Source organism: Trichosurus vulpecula, chromosome 5 (assembly GCF_011100635.1).
Source record: "Trichosurus vulpecula isolate mTriVul1 chromosome 5, mTriVul1.pri, whole genome shotgun sequence".
Taxonomy (NCBI): Eukaryota; Metazoa; Chordata; class Mammalia; order Diprotodontia; family Phalangeridae; genus Trichosurus; species Trichosurus vulpecula.
In genome coordinates this window covers 303360317-303383095 of record NC_050577.1, presented here as the reverse complement: position 1 = coordinate 303383095, position 22779 = coordinate 303360317, and the positions used below count along the sequence as shown (strand labels likewise).

The window sequence follows — 22779 nt, the reverse complement described above, 5'->3', positions numbered from 1 at the left end:
CCCCCTCCTTCCCCTCGCCTGTGCTGTGTCTCCCCTCACATGATCTCTGAACTCTGGGTATCTTTTCTCCTTCTAGCCTGGGAGCAACATGAGGGCAGGGCTGAGGTCTGATCTAAGCTTCGAAGCCCTCCCAGAGCCCAGCCAGGGGTACAAGCAGGCAAGTTCACTGGTGAATGCCCGCTGAGGGGAATCACTCCGAGCTGGGGTCCAGATGATGCCTCAGACATTTATTAGCGATGTGACCTTGGGTGCAGGTCACCTGCCTAGGCCTCATTTTCCTCATCTGTCAAATGAGACTGGGAAGCTACTAAGAAGCCCAGAGAGAGCTGTGCCCCTTGGTGGACAGGGGCTTCAGAGACACCTCCAGACTGGTGATACAGCACCCCAGACAAAGGAGAGGCCAGATCATTGCACCAGAATCCCAAAACCGAGCCAGAAGAGACCTCAGAGACCATCTATTCCAACTCCCTTGCTTTACAGATGGGGACACCGAGGCACGCAGAGAGGCCGGATTTGATTCCGACCGCTATAATTTTCCCTCTAACACTCTTGAAAGAAAACAGCCTCTACTGTAAAACTGACAAAAAGTTGTTTCCAAGTTCATTTGTAAACAGGCTGTTTAGAAAGCGTGGCATTCTTCCCCCAGCAAAACTGCCCCTTCTTACTGTGGAGGGAGCCACAATCTTTCTAGGACCTTCCCAGCCCCCGCTGCCAGGCTCGGCCCTGAGGCCTCTCTCCCCCACACCCCACTGGGCCTCCTGGATCAGTCCCATGGCCCACCTGCCCAGCTCACACCCTCACCCTCAGCCTGCCTCCCTTTCTACAAAACCAAATCAGTGCAATTGACCCCCTTAGCACTCCCCTCCTCAAGGCCCAGCCTACACAGTAGGGGCCTTCTGGTTCACTATTCAAGGCCCTGCACAGCCTGGCCCCGATTTTGCTACAGGGTTTCATTTCCCTCTGACCTCTCCTCCACACCTCCCTCTCTCTAGCCAGGCTGCTCCCCCTTCCCTCCCCCATGCCAGGCTCAGTCTTAGGCCCTCCCTGCCCTCTCCACCACAGCCCTTTTGCCCACATCCATCCCTTCCACCAGACTTTTCCTAATGCCCCCTGAACACAGGGCCCTGTGATGTGCGAGAATCAGGGCCGTATGGAACAGGGCCCTGTCATCTGGGAGATGGCTTCCCAGGGGTGGCAGTGAGGGGGATTAAGCCAGAGCAGAGAGTCAGACACAGGCTGTGCAGACTCTGGGGCCATCCTTAGGGCCATCTGATCCAGGCCTCTCATTTTAAGAAACTGAGTCATAGCAGGGAAGGGGCCTGCTCCAACTTCTGGCTGAGGGGACAGTTGGACACTGACAGAGGTCTGGGCCGAAGGAACAGGCCCTGCCTGGAGGGGAGGAAGGCTTGTTAGTTCTCCCAGGTCAGCAGACCCAGGCTTGGGCCAGGCTCCTCATGGGGCCATCCTCTCTCCTCACCTTCCTTCCTAACCCAAAGCAATCTCCCTAGGCCTGTCTCCAGGAGCTGCCAGAAGTACTGGACTCTCCCGTTGCCTCTGGCCACTCACCGGTTGCCTATACCAGGTGCCTGACGATGAATGCGGAGGCCCCAGGGAAGAGCGTGTCAAGCCCCCCCAGAACCACCCCCAACCCCAGAGCCTCCATAGGCCCATTTCACACTCACCTCCGTCCTGTCTGGCCCACTGCAGCCCGAGCCAAGAGCCTACCTTCCTGCCGGCGGTCTGAGGACTTCCCAGCCACTGTATGGGGCTGGGACAGGCCAGCTGGCTCTGGGCGGGAGGGGCTGAGAGGGAGGAAAGTTCCCCAGCGCCTGGCCCTCCCTCAGGCCCTCCCTCAGCCTGGCTCGGCTCCTCTCCGGTGCTGATGGGGGAATGATTGGAATGTTCCCGGGATGAGGCCGGCTAGGCCTTGCTGATCTAATCGGCCAGGGCTGAGGCCAGCTGGGAGTGGGGGGGAGGGAAAGCCAGGGGCTCGGGCCTCCCTCACCTGGGGCCCAGGGACCCAGCAAGCAGGCTGTGCGCTCCATCGGACTTCTTGCCTTCTGAGCCCACAGGGTGAATCACTCACTCACCCTCCCTCTGTGGCCTTGAAGGCTGGATTCTCCAGAAGATGGGCCTGTGTCCCCAGTGAGCCTAGTCAGCCTTCTGTGGGAAGTGGTGGGAGTTGGGAGAAATAACTTACTGTGTGACCCTGACCAAGTCACTGCCTTCTGAGTCTCAGTTTCCTTATCTGTGGACTGGGGATAATGATATACTCTTATGGGGTCATTATATGGAAAGTATGGAGGAACATGACCTGCTGTTAGCATAATGGGCCAGCCACGGAATGGGCCACGGACACGCAGAATGAGATATGGATAGACACACAATGGGCCCACCACACAACGGCCCACAGACACACAATAGGGCAGCCACACACCAGGATGTTGACACAAGATACAACAGACATGTACAACACAATACACCATAGACCCCAGTAGAGCAGCACAGACTCCTCCAAATACCCTTGGGAGAATGGGGGGGAGGGGCAGATGTGATGATCCTCAGAGTCCAGATACTCCAAAGCAATTGGCCCCACATATTGTTCAACCCCACTTTTGACAGCAACCAAAGACACCCCACTAAAAAGGCCCTGGGAGGCAGGACAAATAACAAAAGCCCCACGTCTCCAACGGCAACAACAATCCTGAGTCAGATCATTGCTGGGGGGCAAGCCAGCCACAGGTCTCTGGGCTATTTCTCTCAGTCTCCATCCAGTAAGATGAGAGGCCACCATATGGGGGGAGGGGCAGCCATGTGCTATAGAAACATTTATTTGAGCCCAGGGAAAGACCCTCTGGGTGAAGCTTCAAGAGACCCGGGCACTACCCTCAACTCAGCCCAGCCCTTGGCTTCGGCTCTGGGATACCCTCCCTGAGGTCCCTTCTGGTGCCAGAGCCCACAGTCCTCTGGCTGGAGTTGATGGGAGCTCAGGAAGCAGGATTCTTTGGCTCCTGACCATGCTCAACCTGGCCCAGCTTGACTCAAAGTTCAGAGTTCAGAGGACCCAGGAAAGCCCACCTGCAGCTGTCTATACCATACTAACCAGCTCATGTCCCACCTCAATGGAAGTAGCAGCAGGAGAGACTTGGGGTAAACTCATAGCAACCCCGCTCTTCTCAGACCTTGCTCAAAGCCCTGCATGCAGCAGGGGATGGCTCCTAGGGGAAAGGTGACTCTAGCTCCTGCTGGGAACTCTAAGGGCCCCCCTGCTCTCTGCCACGGCTGGCCATCTCACTGCCAGGGCCAGCCAGGCTTTCCCAGAATGGACTCCAAGCACTTCCTGTTTTGCAAGCTTCCCCGGGGAGCCCCTTCATGCTCATGGTTTGGGGCTTCCTTCGAAGCCTGTCCTTCCCAGCAAGGGGCAGGAGGTAAGTTTCCGTGAAGGCAGCTCTGACCATCTGCCCAGGCTCCTTTCCACTGTAACTCCGGAAAATTCATTCCAGACTGAGCCTTGCCTCCGAGGCCCCTCCTCCTCCCCCAGTAGTTTCTCAAACAGATTTCCCTCACCTCTTCCAGGAAGGTCATTCAGTCTCAGCCTGCCTTCCATACTCTGCCTCCAGATGGGAAACTTAAATTTAGAAAGGGGAAGCTGCATTTCTCAAATGTATAGAGAACTGAGTCAAATTTCTAAGAATACAAGTCATTTTCAATTGATAAATGGTCAAAGGATATGAACAGGCAGTTTTCAGACAAAGAAATCAAAGCTAAAAATGCTCTAAATCACTATCGATTAGAAAAATGCACATTAAAACAACTTTGAGATACCACCTCACACCTATCAGATTGGCTAATACAACAGAAAATGCTGGATGTTGGTGGGGATGTAGGAAAACTGAGACACTAACACACTATTGGTGAAGTTATGAACTGATCCAACCATTCTGGAGAGCAATTTGGAACTATGCCCAAAGGGCTATAAAACTATGCACAGCCTTTGATCCAGCAATACCACAACTAGGTCTGTATCCCAAAGACATCCATAAAAAGGGAAAAGGACCCACATGTACAAAAATATTTGTAGCAGCTCTTTTTGTGGTGGCTAAGAATTGGCAATCAAAGAGATGACCATGAATTGGGGAATGGCTAAACGAGCTATGGCATATGATTGTAATGGAATACAATTGTGCTATAAGAAATGACAAGCACAACGATTTCAGAAAAATTTGGAAAGACTTATATGAACTGATGCAATGTGAAGTAAACAGTGCCAGGAGAGTGCACGGTAACAGCAATATTGTTCAATGAAGAATTGTGAATGACTTAGCTATTCTCAGCAATACAATGATCCAACACAATTCCAAAGGAATAATGGTGAAGCATACTATCCACTTCCAGAGAAAGAACTGATACTGATGGAAAACAGACTGATTTTTCCTTTCTTTCATTCTTTTTCTTTTATTCAAGTCTTCTTGTACCAAATGACTAATATGGAAATGTTTTACATAATTGCACATGTATAACATATATCTGATTGCTTATCATCTCAGGGAGGGGAGAGGGGCAGGATAGAATTTGGAACTCAAAACTTTAAGTGTTTAAATTTTTTTAAATAAATAAAGGTATGCTGAATTGAATTCTAAAAGAAAAAAAAAGAAAAGAAAAAGAAAAAAGAAAGGGGAGGCAGAGCCAAGATGGCAGAGAACCCACAAAAGGACAGGATGGAATAATTTTTCAGCCCACAGACAGTAAGGGGGCTGAACAATTGATCAGAAGGAGATTACAGGGGTCTCTTTGCTGGCACTGGGGGCAGGACTCTGTTGCTTTGCCCAAACTCAGATCCCGGTCACAGTCCCAAGGCATGGAGGAGCACTAGCACACCAGAGCTTGTGGCCTCAATGGAGCAGGGACTGTGCTTATAGCTCCAAGGCAGAAAAAAGTGCTTGTGGTCACTCACAGACCAGAGTACAGGCCAGGAGAGTAGTAAACACCTTTCCTTAGATCATACCACCTTGGAAAAACTGATAACTTATAGGTCCTTAGAAGTACCTCTGAAAACAACTGCACAAAACCCTCCACCCTGGAAGCAGAGTCCTACTTTAACAAGGAGTTAAACGTCAAGAAATAGACCTGGAAAATAGATCCAGGAAGGATAATTTAAAAATTATTGGACTACCTGAAAGCCATGATAAAAAAAAAAAAAGCCTAGACATCATCTTTCAAGAAATTATCGAGGAAAACTGTCCTGATATTTTAGAACCAGAGGATAAAATAGAAATTGAAAGAATCCACTAATCACCTCCTGAAAGAGATCTCAAAATGAAAACTCTTGGGAATATCATAGCCAAATTCCAGAGCTGCCAGGTCAAGGAGAAAATATTTCAAGCCACCAGAAAGAAACCATTCAAGTATTGTGGAGCCACAGTCAGGATAACACAAGATTTAGCAGCTTCTACATTAAAGGATCAGAGGGCTTGGAATATGATAATCCCAAGGGCAAAGAAGCTAGGATCACAACCAATAATCACCTGCCCAGTAAAAATGAATATAATCCTATGGGGGAAAAATGGATATTCAGCCAAATAGAGGACTTCCAAGCATTCTTGACAAAAAGAACAGAGCTAAATAGAAAATTTGTCTTTCAAATACAAGACTCAAGAGAAGAATAAAAAGGTAAACAGGAAAGTGGAATCATAAGGGACTCAGTAAGGTTAAATTATTTACATTCCTATGTGCGAAGATGATACTTGTAACTCACAAGAACTTTCTCATTATTAGGGCAGTTAGATCCTGCATATATAGATAGAGGGCACTGGTGTGAATTGAATATGAAGGGATGATATCTAAAAAAATAAATTTAAGGAGTGAGAGAGGAATGTACTGGGAGAAAGGGAAAGGGAGAAGTAGAATAGGGTAAATTATCTCACATAAAAGAGGGAAGAAAGTGGAGGGGAAGAGGAAGGGAGGTGAAGGGGAGTGAGCAAACTTTACTCTCATCAGAATTGGCTCAAAGAGGGAATGACATACATATTCAATTGGGTATAGAAATCTATTTTATGCTCCAGGAAAGTAAGAGGGAAAGGGGATAAGAAAAAGGCAGGGGATGTGATAGAATGAGGGGCAGATTGTTGGGGGGGTAGTCAGAAGCAAAACACTTTTGAAGAGAGACAGGGTGAAAGGAGAGAGAGAATAGAATAAACAGAGGAGGAAATAGGATGGAGGGAAATACAATTAGCAATAGTAACTGTGAAAAAAATTTTGAAGCAAGTTTTTCTAATAAAGGCCTCATTTCTCAAACATATATAGAACTGAGTCAAATTTATAAAAATAAAAGCCATTCCCCAATTGATAAATGATCAAAAGATTTGAATGGTTTTCAGATGAATTAATCAAAGCTAGCTATAGTCATATGAAAAAATGTTCTAAATCACTATTGATTGGAGAAAAGCAAATTAAAACAATTCTGAGGTACTACCTCATACCTATTAGATTGGCTAATAGGACAAAAAAGGAAAATAACAAATGTTGGAGGGGATATGGGGAAAATGAATGCACTGTTGGTGGAGTTGTGCACTGATCCAACCATTTTGGAAAGCAATGGAACTATGCCCAAAAGGCTATAGAACCATGCAACCCTTTGACCTAGCAATATCATCACTAGGTCTGTATCTCAAAAGAGAGAAAAAACAAAAAGGAAAAGGACCTGTATGTACAAAAATATTTCTAGCAGCTCTTTTCTGGTGGGAAAGAATTGGAAATTGAGGGGATGCCTATCAACTGAGGAACAGCTGAACAAATTGGGCTGTGTTATTGTGATGAAATACTACTATGCCATAAGAAATGAGGAGGAAGCTGCTCTCAGAAAAGTCTGCAAAGATTTACATGAGCAGATGCAAAGCGAAATGTATCGTGTACAAAGGAACAGCAAAATTGTGCTATGATCAGCTCTTAATGACTTAGCTATCTCAGCAATGCAACAATCCGAGACACCTCTGAAGGACTTAGGATGAAAAAGGCTCTCCACCCCCGGACAAAGAACTGATGGCGTCTGAATACAGATGGAAGCAGACTTTTTTACTTTCTTCATTTTTCTCAAGGTTTTTTTTTTGGTCTGTTTTTTCCCCCACAACATGACTAATATGTAAATGTAGAAAAATAAATAAAGAAAGAAATTTAGAAAGGGACTTTATGGTCATCTCCTCTGACCTGTCTGCCATCTACACCTGCTCATTCTGTCCAAGCACTCTGACCTGTCTGTTGTCTACACCTGGCCATCCTGTCCTTCCTTGAACAGCTCCACCTTACAGCATGATGCCTACCCGCCCACCCTGAGTGGCTCAGAATCCAGTCCTTCTGCCATTGACACCTTATTCCAAGACCCACTCTGGTCTCTTCGTCTACACAGGTCCAGGCAGTATACCTTTTACTACCAAAGACCCCAGTTTCTTAAAACCTAGGTATTTAAGAACTCTCTCCCTCAGATCTGATCTTCTCCCCTTTGCCCACCGCTCAGGCCAGGCGCAGCCAGAAGCCAGAGGCTGAATAGATACAGAAGCGAAGCGTTTGGTGATCTGCAGCAGCACTTGGGAGGCCTCAGGAGTTCAGGCCACCCCAGAGCTGGCAGCTCTTCTAGTCTATACTAGTGTGGTCACCCGGAATCCTCTTCATGATGGTCCTAATAGATGAAACACAGATCCCTCACCTGGGGCTTTAAGGTGTTAGCACTAGAGGTCAGTAGTATAGGTACTAATATCTCCATTTTACATATGAGAAATCTGAGGCTCAAAGGGGAGGAAGGCTTTCCTTAGGATCATGCAGCTGGTGTCAGAAGCAGGATCCGAATCCAGGTCTTCCTAACAAGTCCCGCACTTTATCAACTCTCCTACACTATGTGTCTACGCCTGCCTAGCTGCGTATACTATGCTAACCATCTACACCGGTACAACCATCTACAATGGCCCATTTACCCACACCACTGTGGCTGTCTACACCAGTATAGCCACCTACACTAGTTTCACAACTGGTGTAGCTCCTGCCATCACTCTACTTCCACCAGCCTAACAGGTGCCACTGTACAGTCTGTCCCAGGCCAGCTGTTCATACTGGCCTCACTGTCTACACTGGCTCAGTCACCTACACTGGCACCTAGCCACTGACATTGCTCTAAAAACTCTACTATACAAATGGGTGATGGTCATGGCTTTTAGGTTCTGGCTTTGAGGTCAGGGGTGCGGGAGAAAGGGACAGGATTTGGTCACGGGATCATAGCTTTAGAGCCGAAAGGATCATCTACTCCAACACTCCCACTTTATAGAGGGAGAAACTAAGGCCAGAGAGAAGTAGCAGAGTCAGGGCTTGAACTCAGATCCCTTGTCATATAGGACATCTTCAGAAGGCTGACTCTGGCCCTTTCTACATGGTCTCAGATGGGGGTAGGGGACACACAAACGTATCTCTACTCCAGGGTTGGCGGTGTGACCTCCCTGTGATTTTGCGGTCATCTCTGAACCCACCTGACACCTGCTTCACCTTCTAGTGTTCCACACCTCACATCGATATGGGAGGAGCCCCCTGAGCCCCTAGAGCATCTATCTAGCATACCCAGACCCACCCACCCAACTACACCAACCACAGTTTTTCTGGTAAGATTGTGGACCACTGGGCCTTTCCATCTACTCTACTGCTGTGCCCTGGGCACCACCATCTGCTCTGCCTGCTCTTGGACCCTAAGGTCACTTGGGCTTTACCCCAGGCCCTCCAGCCATGCTCTGAAGATGTCAGGACCTTTCCGTCTGTCCTGGAGCTGGCCTTCCTCTATGGATTGGTCTCCTCATTAGTTCCTTGAGAGCGGAGACCCTTTGGATTTTCTCTTTGTATCCCCAAGCATTCAGCGTGATACTGGACACATTTGTCATTGTTCAGTCATTTCAGTCATATCCAACTCTCCATGACTCTATTTGGGGTTTTCTTGGCAAAGGTACTAGAGTGGTTTGCTGATTCCTTCTCCAGCTCATTTTACAGATAAGGAAGCTGAGACAAACAGGTGTTAAGTGACTTGGCCAGAGTCACCCAGCATGTCTGAGGCCAGGTTCGGACTCAGGAAGATGAGTCTTCCTGACTCTAGGCCTGGTGCTCTATCTGCTGCAGCGCCCCCTAGCTGCCCTCCTGGACACACCGGGAGCACTTTTCAATAAACTCCTACCTGAGCCAAAATAAGCTTCCCCTGTTCCCCTTACCTAGCCTCCTAAGCTGACACCAGCTGGGCTCTGCAGGAGGAACACAGGACCCTAAATTTAGGGTGAGGAGTGACTTGGGGGTCATTTTCTGATGTTTACTACACCTGTGTGTCCTTAAGCAAGTCGTGAATTTAGTGTCAGGGCTACCCAGGCCTCAGTTTCCTGATCTGTAAAATGAGAGGGCTGGATTACCAGATGGCATCTCAGGTCCCTTCCAGCTCTAGAACCCTGATCCTATAACCATCTTGTCCCAAACATTTCTTTTATAGAGGAAGAAACTGAAGCCCCGAAAGGTCACACAGAGCATGGCAGAGTTCGGGTTCAAACCAGGGTCCTGTAGGCTCTGCCCACTGCATCCCACTACCTACTACCTTCCACCCCTGCCTTGAAGGCAAGGCCAGGATTAGTGCCCAGGGCTCACAGGCCAAAGTGCCCTTGCCCTTTCAGAGGGCCCACAACAAGCCCCTTCATTTGAAATGTCTCACTTACAGCCTGTCCTGCATGACTCCGGCCTGAGCCCCCGTCTCAGGCTGGGTCTGACTCCTGCTGGGCTTGGCAATTATCTGCAAGACCAATGGAAGAGAGAATCTGTGAATGGCAGGTTCCAGATGCTCCTCTAACATGGGAACTAGGGGTACATTACCCAACTCCTTGACCTGAAGGGTCAACCTCAGGATGCTGAGGATCACGCCCCTGTCCCACCCTCAGTAAAAGGGCCCCTGGACTTCCCAGAATGACCACAGTTCTAGCCAAGATGGCTACAGAATCAAATTCTGTTTCCATGATAGCTTCCTAAATAATTGAAAAAAATGCATTCATTCTTATGGAGCAAAACCCTCGGTGGCTAGAAGTGAAAGCTTTTGGTCAGGAAGAAGCCAAAGTCCTTGCCATCCAGTGAACACTAGATACTCAACACTCCAAATGATTCCACTGCCCATTTTCCCAACCCCATTCCAGACAGAGGTATGCTGGGTCCCAGATTCTACACTTACAGATCCTAGAAATCATCCCTCCTATGCCCAAGCACAGGGGAACCTGTGTGGAGAGGAAGGTGGGAGAATGTACATTGGCTAATAGAGCTGGGCTGTAGTTACCCACATCACCAGCAGGTGGCACCATCAGCATTTGGTCCTTAATGGAATCACAGAATGGCAGAGTTGGGAAGGATCTTAGAGAACACTGACCCTACCCCTTCATGTTAAAAGCAGAAATTGAGGTGCACAGAGACCCTGCCCAAGGTCATGTCGGTAGTAACAGAGCTAGGATTTGAACCCAAGTCTCCTAGCATGTGGCTCATTCTCACGGAACCATGTAGCCTTAAGAAGAATCATGGGATCTTAGCCCAATGAGTCCATCCAATCCACCACCACACCACCAGATCATCAGCCAGCTTGTGAATGAAGACCTTGGACGGGGAGCTCACTATCTCCCAAAGTATCCCATTCTCATTATGGGAAGCTCTTCGTGACCTTGAACCTGAATTGGCCTCTCTGCTGCTGCCCTCTGGGGTCAAACAGAACAGGCTAGGCCCTTTCTCCTGTGACAGTCCTTCAGAGAACTTCACCGAGTCTCCTCTCATTGAGGGTAGCTACCCTCAGTATCTTCAACTCATTGTCATGAGCTAAGGCTAAGAAGGTAGGCAAGGCTCTAGAACTGTGGGAAGCTCTCTCACAGTAACCATGAAGGAACCTTCTGGGTAAAGGAGAGGTGGGGGAGGGCCAGGGGACAGTTAGCAGGCAAAAGTCCTGGCCAGAGGGGAGGAGCCTTCTCCCATATGGGCAGGAATCCAGCCCCCTCCTTCTTGCCTGGCTAATTCCTTCCCTTTGGCCAAGAAGGTGCCAGATCTCATCTTTGCCATGGTTGTTGCTGGAAGCTGCCCAGGGTGCTGGCGCTAGTGGGGACAGCAGCTGTTCCCAGGCAACACCCCCTCCCAAAAATGTCTGGGGGACTTTTTTGGGGTGGAGAGGCGGGAGCAGCTGTGGCTGGAGCCTGGATACTCAGTGTGGGCTGGGGTGGGGTGTCACCCAACCCTGGTCACGGTTGGCCTCCACGAGATCAGTTCCTGCCTCTCCAGCAGCTTCCGTGGCAGCCGCTGATAAGACATTGTCAATGCCCCCTCCCCCTCCAAGTTTACCCAGTGCCCCTGAGCTCAATGTTCCCTCCTAACCTTCCCAGGTCCTGGAAAGTCCTGAAAAGTCCCAGAGGGCTCCTGGATGCCGAGTGGACCTTCGGTTCCTGCTCTGGCCTCCCCATTATCAAGTCAGCTCAGCTAATATCATGCTTGCCCTGGCAAACCCATGCTCACACAGAGATGGGCACAGAGTCAATGGGGAGCCTCAGAGGACAGTATTCAGAGAGGTCCCAGCCCCTGCCTCCTCCACTTGCAATGCCCAGCTCCTCCCTCCCAAAGCTCTTTTTGCCAAATTAATGGAGCTGTCCAAACCACGGACATGATTATGCCTCATTTCCCAGCAAACGTGGTCTGACAAAGATGTAGGATCAGCTCTCTCCCAGGCCAGGACCAGCCTGATCTGTCTGTCCATCTATCCATCTGTCCAAAACTCACATCTCCCCCTGCCTCCTGGAGCAAATAGGGAGACCATCAGACTAACAGTGGCCAAAAAGAATGTCCATACACCATCTGGGACCAGAAGTTGAGTTTCTGGGAAACCAGCCTTCTTCCCAGAGACCAAGGGGATGGTTCTAGTAGTCAGCTGAGGAAGAGCCTTTAGGGCCCCCAAAGAAGAGACCATTCCTCAGAAGCTGGGACCATGTCAAAAGTGCTGGAAAATTCAGAGCCTCAGGAGGTCAGAGCTGGAACAGATCTCCTCAGGACAGCCCAGAGATGGGATGTGTGCCTCAAGGCAGAGGGAGGGGCAGGGGGGCTCCAAGACAAAACCATCCTTCCCTTCCATTTGGGGGTGGAATAGGAGCAGATTCCAAAGAAAACAGAGAAAAAAGTCCTCAGGCTCCCACGGCCTCAGAACCTCCCGCTGGGGAGCTCAGCAATGAAATTCTGACAACGCAAACAAGTCCAGTCCAGGAGGGGGACAAGGGGGAGCTGTCCACGGAGGGCAATGGAGGGCCTGGGGAGCTTCCCAGCCAGCTGGGGCTGTCAAGCCTTGGGAAGCAGCCGGAGAGCAGGCTGGCCCAGCCCCGGAGGAATCATGGCAGCCACCAGGTTGCCGTGGGAGAACAGGCTGTCAACATCAGCCAAGGACAACAGAGCGGGTTTTGCTGTTTTTAGCTATATTGGGGGAAGGAGGAGGATCAAAGAAGGGTTAGGACGATGGCTGGGGGCGGGTGGGATGATAACAGGCCATGGAGACAAGGCAGAAATACTTGGCTCTGATTTCGCTTCTAAAAAAAGCCTGTGTTCGACCCTGCCACTCGTTCAGCCTGACTTTCATCTTTTCTGTGTCTCTTCATGGCTAAACTTGTGGACCAGGCGCCTCTGCTTCCTCACCTCCCACTCAGCCAGCCAGGCCTCAGCCTCTGGCTCTCCTCTCAGGTTTCTGTGCCTACCCCTCCCTCACTGAAGACATTCTAGTGACCTCTTGAGGGCCAACAACCACCCGGGCTGCTCAGCTGCCCCATTTCCTTTCTTCTCCCTCTCCTCGATGTCCAAGGACTTGTTGGACTCCGTCGGCCTCTGGCCACCCCCCTCCCTTGGCTCTGGGCCACAGTCTGGTTTGGATCCTGCTCATTCTGGGCCCCATCTTTCTGGACCCCCGGAGGGCCCTGCTCCGTGACCCCCCTCTTCCTTTTCCCCATTTTCCCCTTGGCTTCATTGAGGACTTCCACACAGATGGCTCACAAATCACAACATAAGCAGCATTCCAGGTGCTGCTGGAATCTCCCACCTCAGCAGGCCCTTGGCTGCTCAGGGTCATCACGGTCCATGAGGATCTCCTATCGGATCATGGGCTTTCCTCATTCTCTGTGTCTGGTGAAGGCCCACTATCCTTCCAGTCACCCAGGCCAGTTTCTGAGACTCTGAGCTTTAGAGCTGCAAGGGACCCAGGAGGCCATCCGGTTCAACCCCCTCTTTTTACAGAATGGGGGATGGGGGTTCAAAGTGGTCGAGTGACCTAGATGGCACAGCAGTCAGATACTTACAAGCATGGTGGGGAAGGTCACTTAACCTCTCAGCCTCAACTTCCCCATCTGTAAAATGGGGAGGATAACACCTACCTCCCAGCCTCTTGCTTACCATGGGGACTGGGGGCTCTTCCTCTCTAGCAGAGACACACACCAGGTCCCTACCTGGGTTGAGTGTTGCTTTAATGAGGTCATACGGAATCCTCTGTGCTCCTAGAGGCCCCGGCCCTGGAGCCCAGGGCTATGCCCATTTTCCTCCTGCACCTAAGAGAACCTCAGCCTCCCCAAACCAAGGCTGTCTCCCTCAAACAGACCCTGAGCCCCCCTTGTCCCCCCCCAACTCACACGGCAGATGGTCCCCATCAGGGCGTGAAACAAACAAACGGGATATTTCATTCAGCTCTAGCTCTCAGCAGCCAGTCAGTCCTGTTGCCAAGCGGCCCCTCCTTCACAGCTCTGTCAGCTGAGGGTGCAATTTGGGGGGACGACACAGCCAAATTCCAGCTGCTCCTCCAGGAAAGGGGGTTGGGACCCTGCCAGGGGAGAGTGGGCACCTCCATCTCTCCCCACCAGGGGCTGGCAATGCTGAGGAAGGCAGCCAGAGAGACTGACGGTCCCCCAAATACAAGAGGATTCCCAAATCTGGCTCCCAGCAAGCCAAGGAAGAGCAGAGCTGATAATAAAGCCTGATGCCTGTGAGGGCTCCGAAAGCCTGGCCAGCAGCTCTTGGGAGGGGCTCAGCTTCCCCACCCCCTCCTGCCATGACTGCCCCCCATCTAAGGGGCCCAGCAGGAAAATCACAAGTCTACCGTCTTACCTAACCAAGGATCCCTGGCCTCTGTTCCAAGACCTCCCATGGCAGGGAACTCACTACCTTCTGAGGAAGCCCTTCTTGTTCCCAGTGCCTGGCACACAGTAAATGCATAATAAACGTTTGTTGACTCGGTGCTCATGGGCACATGGGCTCATGGGACTCTCCTCCATTTCCCCCCCCTGCTCCTCACCAAGCAGATGAAGGCAGTCCCAAAGACAGCAACCATGGCCCACCTATGTCCTTTTGAAGCACATCAGGCCTCTAAGGCCCAGTCAATGTCTCTCCTCAAACACAGTGCCCAGGAAGCCATGACCTACTTGTCCTAATTCCACCGCTGGCTCCCTATCTCGCCACAGGCAGGAGGAACGTCAGTAACAGCCAAGTCAGGGCCCTGTTTGCACAGCCTGGTTTCTAGAAGCATGAAATTCTACAAGATTCTCCATGAACTTAACTCCTAGTCAGTAGAACAAGGAGACTCCTAACCCTCCCCCACAAGTATAGCCACTTAGGAGAGGCCAATGAGGCCCTGCCCTGCCCTGCCCTGAAGGCACTTCTAGTCGGGGATGGTACAGGACCTTCAGTCAGGAGTCTGAGAACAGAAGCAGCCTGGGAGTGAAGGCCCTGGGCTGAACAGAGCAGGGTGGCCCAGAGAAGGCCCCAGGAATGTGGAGGGGCCATCCCCACCAGCCAGCCAGAAGCAGGAGCTGCTCTGGTCCCTAACAGGCCAAACATACTGGTGCTTAGGGGTGCTTGGCTGAATCTGCTGAATGTGGCCATGCCCTCCAAGGTTTGGGTCTGGCTTAGATGCTGGGCAGCCTGAGGTTAGGTAATCCATCTCTTGAATCTCCTCCGGCTGAAGCATAGTGAAAAACTTCAGAGGCCCAGAAGGGTCAAAACCCTACTCCTAAAGCAATTGGCTTGGAAAACTGAGCCTGAGGGCAGCCCCCACCCCTCAGCAGGGGCCCTTGAGAACAGCCCCCACTGTCCAGCAGAAGCCCCTGAAAGCAGCCCCTAACCCTCAGCAGAGGCCCCTGAGAACAGCCCCCACCCCCCAGCAGAGGCCCCTGAGAGCAGCCCCCAGCAGAGGCCAGGCCTCCCCGACCCCCTTCCCACCCCACCTGGGCATCCTGGGGTTGTGGTGCCCTCAGGCCTCACCTAAAGTCGCCCAGTCAGTTAGATGCACAGGTCCACTGAGCACCCAGGCCCGGTCCCCTGGCTGATTCAGGAAACACTTTGTGATTGATAGAAAGATAAGATTTTTCCCAGAAAGAGGGGGATGGGTCTCTGGTTCTGCCAAGACATTCCCCCCTCCTCCTCAGTCAGTCCCCACAGCTGCCAGGGGAGGGAGGGCAGGCTGGTCCATGAATATGCAAAAGCAGTAATTAGCTGAGAGCATTAAACAAATCAACCCAGAAACAAAACAAGCAGAGGGAGGGAGACTCTGAGGGCTCCCAGGAGGCAGGAGATCTGATGTTTTCCCAACACAGGCCCAGGGGACCCCACGGCCTCCACAGGCCCCAAGAGCTGTCCCCACAGCCCTGCAGAGGACCCCACAGCCTCCAGAGTGATCTTCGCCAGCCTGAGAGGACCCCCCCCACAGCCCCCAAATGTTATGGTTCACGAGCTGGAGGAGACCTTGGGATCCATCAAGTACAACATCCACATTTTACAGAAAGGGAAACTGAGGCACAGCTTGAGGAAGGGGCTGGTCCAGGGATGGAATCCTATATTCTACGGAAAGGGTTTCCTCAGGAGGCAATTCAATGCCACCCACCAGGCAGTGGCTGCTGCTAACTAGACATTGTATTGGAAACACAGATAATCCCTGCCCTTGAGAAGTTTCCATCCAGGGGGTAGAGGCGAGGAGGGACTGAACTTGAGACTGGCACCAGACCCTGACAAAAGACAAGACACACCGTGAGACATTGCTGGGAAAGGCCTTTTGAAGGAGGGAAGATTTCAACTCAGTCTGGAGGGGAGAAAGGGATTCCAGACAGATGAGAAGGAATGGCATTCCAGGCTAGGTCACAGCCTGGACAAAGGCCCAGAGATAGGAGATGGAACCCTTTGTCCCAAGGGCTTTAAATCATCAGAAGGTGGAGGCAGAGGTGGAGATTTATATCTTCTCAGCCAATGGCTCTGCATACAACAGAAGCTGTCCCATCCAGTCAACCCTCCACTTAGATGTCAACACGATCTTCCTAAACCGAGGTCTGACCATGCTCACTTCAGCCAGTGGCTCCCTATGACCTCCAGGATCAAATACAAAAATCCTGTTTGGCAATCAAAGCCCTTCACAGCCTAAGCCCCCTTCTCTCTTTCCAGTCTTCTTCCACCTTAATCTCCAGCCCATTTTCTTTTCTCTCTCTCCATCCTGGAGCATCTCCTCTGGCTTTCCCCCGTGCCTGGAACACTCTCTGTCCCATAAATCCCACTTTTTGCAAGAAGACTTTCCCAGCCTTTCTTAATTCCAGAGCCTTCCCACTGGGATTATTTACAATTTCTCCTCTCTATATTGTGTTTTACACAGCGCTCTGCAGCCATCTGTCCTCCCCCATTAGATTTTAAACTCTGGAGTGCAGGGGCCGTCTTTTGTCTTTCTTTGTATCCTTGGCTCTTGGCACGGTGCCTGACATATAATCGGCACTTAATAAATGCTCACTGCCCGACTGACTGCCTGACCTCGGGCCGAACACCTCACATTTCTGAGCCTGTTTCCTCATCTGTAAAATATACCTTCCTGCGATACCCATTTATACTTTAAGAAGCAAGTTCTAAGAATTGTTGTGAATAAGACAATGTGTGTGCCTTTATCAACATTAACATTATTATAATCAATCCCATCTGAGCGGGGCCTTTCGGAGAAACTCTAAACCTCATGCCATCAATAGGATTCTGGAGAGGCCTCCTGGCCTGTTTATTGGATGGGTCTTCAAGCAAGGGCCCCATGACAAACTGCAGATACACAGGTAGAGGCTCCACGGCAAGTGACCCTGAATCTGAAGCTGAGTGCCCCCGAAGGAGAAGGGACGGCCAGTTTTCAAAGAGGAAGCACAAATCGTTAGTGGTCCCTTGAAAGAATGCTCAACCTTGCCAATAATCGAAGACACATGAATGAAAATCCATCAAAAAAGAATTAAAAGCAAAGAAACACAATGCTGGTGGAGCTAGGCAAAAACAGGTACACTCCTTCCCTGCTGAGAAGATTGCAATCTGGGGGAAACTCTTTGGGAGGTATCTCCTAGGATACGTCAAACTTTAGACAGAGCATCCTAATCTCTGACCCCATAACGCCACTGTTGGACAGAAGCCCTGAAAGCGCTCGTCAAACCAGAGAGGGAGAACAAGCTGTTCCAAGGTTTTCACAACAGCATTATTAGGTGTAATTGAAGAAAATGACAGTGAGAAAGTTCTTAAATCAATTGTGGCACATTCATGTCATGGAATACCATAGTGCAATTAAGACAGGAGGAATACAAGGACCTAAGGAAAGACCTTTGTAAAATAATGCCAAGCCAAAAAAAAAAAGTGATTACTAAGAGGAAAGGTAAATGAGAAACCACGATTCTCCCCTCTTTGTGGATGGTTGACAGAAGTGACTCAGCCAGGGTCACACAGCTAATCAGTACAGTCTGTGTAGTCCCCTCCCACTAGATCACCCTGCCTCCATCGCCTATTTCCTCCCAAACCCTCCCCCTCCTTCTGATTTCCCTCTTCCTGTGGAGGGCACCCCTCCACCCCCCACCCATCGAGTGTGCCAGGCTTGCATTCTTAGGGCCATCCTTACTCCTTCCATTCCTCACACTCAAGGTTATCAAATCTTGCCAGTTAGCTCAGCCTCCAGCCTAACTCAAGTCCTTAACAGCTCTAGCCTAAACTGGAGGTCTGGCCGTGGAACTTCATCACTCAAGAAATGCCATGGCTCCCCTCTTGCCCTTGGATCAAATACAAATGCCTTCCCAGGCTGGCTGCCTCCTTCTAAATCCTTATACATTATGCCCCTTGCAGTACTGACCCTTTGGCCCAGCCAAACTCGCCGGCTTGTTCTTCCACACAGAATCACTCTCTTCTTCCTCCACTTAACTCCAGCTTCCTAAAGCAAGCCTATCTGGATCCCGCTTCTAAAATGGAATGTAAGCCCCCTGCGCTGTCTCAGCGTTGCCAGGGTCTAGCACGGTGCTTGTGCTTAATAAATCCTTGTTGAATGAATAATAATGACAGCTGACATTAAAGTGCTTACTATGTGCCACTTTATGAGTATTAGTTCATTTGATCTTTACGACAACCCTGGAAGGAGGTGCTATTATGATCTCCATGTTACAGAGTCACACAGTTAATAAGTGTTTGAGGCACATTTAAACTCAGGTCTTCCTGCCTCTAGGCCCAGAGCTCTACCCACTGAGCCACTTAGTTACCCAATAGAATGGTCTGGCCTGCCCAGTATCACTCACTGGGCACAAACTGCAATGATCCTAAACCAACTAACATGTCTCCCCATCCCCCAAAATAATCTGGGCTGCCTAGAAACAGTGACCCTACATGTTCCCCAAAGCAAATAAGGCGATCAAGTGACAGGAAGACCCTGGAAGGGATGAGAGCTCACAGAGGAGGAAACAGCAAAATCCATCAATGCAAGAGCTGACCTCCCACCTCAGCTGGTGAGGACCCCAGACCAGGCCAGGGGACCCTCAAAGTGGGACTTGGGACATGTTGCCTGTCACAGGAAAGCCAACCTTCCCAATTATGAAGACAACTCATTGGCTTAAATGGTTGCCTCTAAGGGACTGAGCTCCCCATCACTGAAAGTCATAGACTCTAGCTATGATGATGTAAAAAACAGAAGACATCAATAAAAACTTATTAAATCACTTCTAAAAACAGAAAGTCTTAGACTCATAAACTTTAAAACTTGGAACAGGGTGAATCTAGTGTAACTCTCTCATTCTGAGGGTGAGGACATTGAGACTCAGAGGGACGTGAGCTGTGGAGGTAAAAGTTGGCTGCCCCTGTATCCAAGGGCCTGCAGAGGAGACGCCTGACCAGGCTTCAGCAGAAGCTTCCATAAGCTGAGATTCGGACACCAGTTTCCCCAACTACAAAATCATCCCCATTTCTATATTGCTTCAAGGTTTAAAAAGCTCATTCCTTACAACAGCCCAGAGGACCAGAAGTGTAAGTACAGAGGTCAGAAAAGTCACCGGTAAGTGGACTGGAACCCAGGGCTTTGGCCTTCGGTGTTCAGGCACTCCTTCTTTTGTCATATTTTGGTCCTTCTTTGCATCTCCAGCATTTAGCACAGCGCCTGACATGTTGTTATTGTTGTTGAGAGACATTGGACACCCCGGCTCATTTTACAGATGAGGAAACTGAGACAAACAGGGTCAAGTGACTTGCCCAGGGTCACACAGCTAGTCTGAGGCCAGATTTGAACTGGGGAAGGGGAGTCTTCCCGATTCCAAGCACAGTGCTCTACCTCCCATACCACCTAGCCCTCATTACTTCTGCTACAATTCAATTAAATTCAATAAACATGTATTCAGCATTTACCGTGTGCCAGGTACTGTGCTGAACAGTACTATAGAACCAAGGGGACCTTGAAGGACAAATTGAGTCAGGGAGAAGGTCACAGAGGGAAGGGACTAAGGCCAGCCTGCTGGCAGGGTAGGAGAAGCCCATCAGTGAGCAAAGGGAGCACAAAGACTGTATTGTCGCTGTTGTTTTTAAGAAATAAAAGGTAGTAACCTCATCAGTGACAACTCCCAGGCCCAGCCCAGGCTCCGGGGGCTTCCAGCCCTGCCCTCCATCCCCAGCCAGACCAGAGCAGGCGGGTCCTGGAGGGGCCCCCAGTGGGGGACCACTGCGGTGAGGAGGAAGGGGACTCATTACAGACTCTAGGTCTCAAAGGCTGGCTTCGGCTTCCTAATTAGACTCTGGGAGCTTCCCTGCCAGTCCCTGATTCAACCCAGCTCCCCAGGAGCCCCAGGGATCTGGAGGAGAGAGAGGAGGAGAGACAAGGGAAGAAGAGGAAGAAAGAAAATGGAGAGAAGGGAAAGGGAAGAAGAGGAAGATAGCAGGAAAGGGGAAAGATGACAAGAAAAAGAAAAAGGAGAGGAGAAAAGGAAGAGAAAGATGTGGAGGGAGGAGCAGAGGAGGCCCGGCCAGGACCAGAGGCAGCCCTGAAGGCTGAGTCTGCTCAGCTCTCCCCATCTCCTGGCCCTTCTCTGTTGTGCTTCCGAGAGAAGCTAACCAGGAGGCATCCAGGGGTTCTAGAATGAACAGGAGGTGGCAGTCCAGAAGCCTGGGTTCTAGTCTTGCCTTTGACACTGTGGTCAGAAAGTAACCACTGTGGCAAAGAACTGGAAATTGAGGGGATGCCCATCAAGTGGGAAATGGCTAAACAAGCTGTGGTATACGAATGTAGTGGAATACTGTTGGGCTATAAGAAATGATGAGCGGGCAGACTTCGGGAAAACCTGGAAAGACTTATCTAAACTGATACAGAGTGAAATAGGCAGAACCAGGAGAACACCGTACACAGTAACAGCCACACTGTGCCATGACTGACTTTGACAGACTTGGCTCTCCTCAGCAATGCAAGGATCTAAGACAACTCCCAAAGGCTCATGACGGAAAATGCCATCCACATCCAGAGAGAGAACCATGGAGGGGAATGTGGATGGAAGCAGACTATTCACTCTCCTTTTCTTCTGTTGTTTTGTTTCTTTTTTCTCACGGTTCCTCCCATTAGTTCTAACTCTTCTTTCCATCACGACTAATGTGAAAATATGTTTAACCTGAATGTATAAGTAGGACCTGTATCAGAATGCACACCCTCTTGGGGGGGGGGGGGAATCTTATGGAAGTGAATGTTGAAAACTAAAAATAAATTAATTTTTAAAAAAAAAGTAGGCAAACCACGCCCCTCTTCAGGCTTCAGCTTCCTCATTTGTTGAATGAAATGATTGGAGAGGGTGACCTAGGCTCTGGCCTTGCAAGGTTCTTATTTACTTATTCCATAAATCAACCTTTAATAAGTGCCTACTATGTGCCAGCTAGGAGCAGCTAGGTGGCATGTTGGATAGAGCGCTGAGACTTGAGTTAGGAAGACACATCTTCTGAGTTCAAATCTGGTCTCAGACATACACTAGCTGTGTGACCCTGAGCAAGTCGCTTAACCCTGTTTGCCTCAGTTTCCTCATCTATAAAATGAGCTGGAGAAGGAAATGGCAAAAGACTCTAGTATCTCTGCCAAGAAAACCTCAAATGGGATCACTAAGAGTCAGACACAACTAAGTGCTGGGATTATAAATATGATAAAAGAAAGACAGTCCCGACTCCAACTCCAGGGAGAGCCAGGTGGCAGACATCTTCTTTCCCAAGGGGAAGACTGTCTGGAAACTCACCTCCTCAGGGAAGCCTTCCTGGATTGGTCCTCCTAGCTGGTCCCTGCCTCACTGGCTGCCCCAGCTCCCATGTAGAGGGGGCCCCCATCCTCTCGACCCCTCCCTCTCCTCCCTCCCTCTCAGGGCAGCCCAGCCCTCCCACACCCACAGCCCAGGCTGCACATGCCTCAAGGCTGAGCTCACACACATGCCGGGGAGAGTCTGAGCTGGTGCACAGCCACACCCGGCCGGCTTCTCTGCCCTTCCAAGAGTGAGTCAAGGGCTAGGAGTGAGTGGTGACTACCATCTCCAGCTCTCCTTCCCCTCTTAGCCCCAGGTGGGGCATGAGATGGTCATAGACAGGACCCTCTCCTTGACCCTGAATCTCTAGACCCTAAACCCAAGAAGCTTTCACAGATTAACACCTGAGACTCAACCCCGGTCCCTGTGTGTTCCAGGCCCTCTCTGTGCACTGCCTTCACCTATGTGAAGTCTGCACACACACACGCTGCTCTAAACAGGTTCTCCCCCTGGAATGGGGCTCCCTCAGCCCGGCTTCTCTCCCTGGCACACCCTGAGGCAGACATCAGGAGGCAGCCTCTCAGAAATGACACCATATTTAAAAATTGATTGAAGAGTAAACACAAGATGGGAGAGCAACTGGTTCCTTGGGAAGCAGAGCAAGAGCGGGTAGATGCGAGGGGAGCCCCTGGGCCCGACCTAGCCGGGTATATCTATAGCCATGTACACTCCCCGCCCTTCTTCAGAGGCCCTGCCCCTGGCGCAGACAGAGCCTGGGGCTGGCAACCTGTGCTTATGCCTAATGAGACTTGGGAAAGATGGATGGCCAGTTACTGGGCCTCCTTTTGGGTACCCGTAACCCTAGATTTTCATCCTGGGATCATGAGCTAGGGCCAGTCCTGTCCCCAGAGGCTCCTGATCCCTCCATCCTCCCTTCCTGGCCTAGGATACTCCTTCTAGACTGAGAAGCCCCTCACCCTTTAAAAAACCACCTTCCAAATGGGGCAAGGGGCACCGAGGGAGGACTCTGCAGCTCCCCTCAGGGGCTGTGCCCAGTCCCTGGACTCCAAACACCTGGTCCTGGGGCAGACCAGTACCCTGAATCTCTGAGACTAAAGTGAGAGCTGGGCATGTTGGTAGGAAGGGGTGGCTTCACTCTTCTTTTGAGGCCAGGAAGATGCAGAGCCCTGAGAATACCTCCCTCCAACCAGACTCACCCAGGCCACAA

At 50.5% G+C, this 22779-nt stretch overlaps 1 protein-coding gene across 3 annotated transcripts in view; it reads right to left on the bottom strand.

The window, feature by feature from the left end:
* PLXNB2 (plexin B2) overlaps positions 1-22779 on the bottom strand; it is a 94845-nt gene that overhangs the window by 36181 nt on the left and 35885 nt on the right. The window contains exon 1 of one of the 3 annotated variants that reach the window (XM_036762134.1): positions 1683-1763. The exons of the other annotated variants lie outside the window; for them this stretch is intronic. The gene's annotated coding sequence lies outside the window, so the exon portion shown is untranslated. Of the gene's footprint in view, positions 1-1682; positions 1764-22779 lie in introns of those variants that run through there. 3 annotated transcript variants of the gene reach the window in all.